The sequence below is a fragment of the Zingiber officinale genome, chromosome 6B (genome assembly GCF_018446385.1).
Source record: "Zingiber officinale cultivar Zhangliang chromosome 6B, Zo_v1.1, whole genome shotgun sequence".
In the NCBI taxonomy this organism is placed as follows: domain Eukaryota; kingdom Viridiplantae; phylum Streptophyta; class Magnoliopsida; order Zingiberales; family Zingiberaceae; genus Zingiber; species Zingiber officinale.
The window spans coordinates 58366605-58369268 of NC_055996.1; positions in this window are offsets into that span (position 1 = coordinate 58366605).

Consider the following 2664-nt stretch of genomic DNA (forward strand, 5'->3'; position numbering starts at 1 on the left):
CTTGATCTCTGTTCTTGTTCTGATCAATGATATTATTGCTTGATACCATCTTGATCTGTTCCGTGGGAAGAATTCTAGCAAGGTGCTGTTCTATGGATTGATTGGTTCCAGCATCAACAGTAAGTTGGTCTGTTCTATGTGACATTCTTGTTCCGGCAGGATCTCCTTCCAGCAGTAGAAAATCAAGGTAAGGAGTAGAGTAATTGTTACATGTTGATGAATTAGATTCATGTATTGGATTAGGAATACAGTGGATTAATCCATGATTAAGTATGATCTCGATACCTATTGATAATTTATTTATCATTAGGTTGTGTAGATTAATTAGGTTACGTGGATTTAGGTTTTGGATTTTTTTCTATCAAAAGGGTTGTTTGGGGTTAAGGTAATTAACCATAATTAACCATTAGAAAGTTTGAGAGATATGGTTTAGGGTTTATCCCTAAATTTCTATTTAGGATTTATTTTTCTATTTGTTTGTATTCTAGCTAAATAAAAGTAAATGTATTTGTTTACACAGGGCTCTGATTCGAGACGGTATATCGACGTCGGATTGGACATTTCTTATTTGGAGGCGAGTACTTTTGACTTTTTGTCTTTGATATGCATAGTAGTGAAATTTACAAGTTGCATTAATTATGTTCCTCATTTGTTTCGGTTAATCACTACCCGATACATGTTATCTGCTTGATTGATTGTTTGTTTCGCATTTCGTGTTGTTATGTACCTGATTACACATGCTCATAGGGGTAGTGATATAACCATGTTTCACCATGTTCAGGACCTAGGTTTGATACCTTATTTGATCAGTGTACTTTGATCTGATTTATTCACTATGGTGCACATCATTATATGTCCAGAGATTGGTTTAGTATATTACCATGCTTAGTGACATACACCATTCACATGATTGCATGTTGTGTGATAGATTGCTCAATTATTGTCGAGCACTTAGCCAGTTTCATCATTATTCGGTGCTCCGTTGTGACGCTCACGGGTAGCGTGACACGGCGTGGTAGCACGTCAGTTTAGCTCTTCCGGTGCTCCGTTGGTCCGCTCATGGGTAGTGTGACGCAGCGTGTAGCACGTTAGAGATCTCTCCCCGTCATAGTGTACCGGGAGATGAGAGCATTGCGCTCCCCCATTTATGATTTTGGGTAGGAGTATATGTGTACTCCTACAGCATCCCGTTCACTCGGTCACTCATCAGGGGTAGTGATGCAGAGTGCACGGTCGTCACAGCCCTACCCACTCGGTCCCACTTTTTTTGTGAGTTGGCTGACTGGCGTCAGGGGTGCCCATGACATTGGCATCATATGCATGATGCATTTATTGCTTGTGTTTGTGTTTGCTGCATATTGTTTGGATACCTATGTTTGACATGCATACAGGATTTCTATACCACTCGGACTGTTTGTCCTGATACCCAGGTCCTGGTTAGTACAGTTTCTCTCCTGTTTTACTTCGGTTTACATTTACCTTTATTTTATCAGGAGATTGTACGCATGATTAGTGCTAGGTGTTATTTCCTTACTTTGCATATCAATTGTACCTGCTGAGTGTTGGACTCACCCCGCCTCCATTGTTGTTCTATTTCAGGATGATGCTGTCAGGAGAGAGTTCTAGTTGTTGGTCCCCTGAAGACCCCGAAGACTTATGGATCTTTTGGTTTTGTTTTGCTTCTTATTTGACCATGTTTACACTTGGTTTTGTTTGATACCTGGATATTGTATGGATTGTCCTTGTTGATGGATTTTTATTTGATATGTTTTACTACATGACTGCCTGGACGGCAGAAGAGGTGAGTTTGTTGGATTTATGTTTTATGAGTGTAGTGGAGTTGGAAAAATCGGATTTGAGCTTTACGAGTGTAGTTGAGTAGGGTTGATTTTGAGTCAGAGTATTATTGTTCTGTTTACTTGTTATATAAACTGTGTGGAATGTCTGTGATTGTATTTTATTTCTGCTATTATTCCAGCCGCATGTGGCTGAGGTATGTGGATATGTAGAAAGTTTCAGATTGTCCGCCGTACAGGGGAGATGCTGTCGAAATTTCTTCGGACAGGGACTCCTCCGGGGCGTGACAATCGGGACGTGAACCATGGGTCTCTATCAGATATAATACTCAAAGGAACTCCATACAATCTGATAATCTCTCGACAGTATAACTCTGCTAATCGATCCAGAGAATCAGTCTTCCGGATCGGTAAAAAGTGTGTGGATTTGGTTAATTGGTCAACAATTACCCAAATCGCATCTTGGCGTCGTCAAGTCCTAGGCAATCCTACCACAAAATCCATATTAATGTGCTCCCACTTCCACTCTGGAATAGGGATCCTCTGAAGTAAACGAGCAAGTCTCTGGTGCTCAGCCTTCTCCTGCTGACAGACAAGACATCTAGCTACAAAATCTGCGATGTCTTTCTTCATACCGTTCCACCAATAGGAACGCCTCAAATCATGATACATACGAGTTCCACCTGGGTGGATAGCAAATCTAGAGCGATGAGCCTCCTGAATTAACTCCTCCATGACCGGGTGAGACTGAGGCACACATAATCTGCCTCAAAAATAAACAATACCCTCATCATCTCATGTAAACTCGGTCTGCTGTCCGGAAGCTATTTGACTGCCAATGAACTATAAATGTTGATCTCCGGCCTGG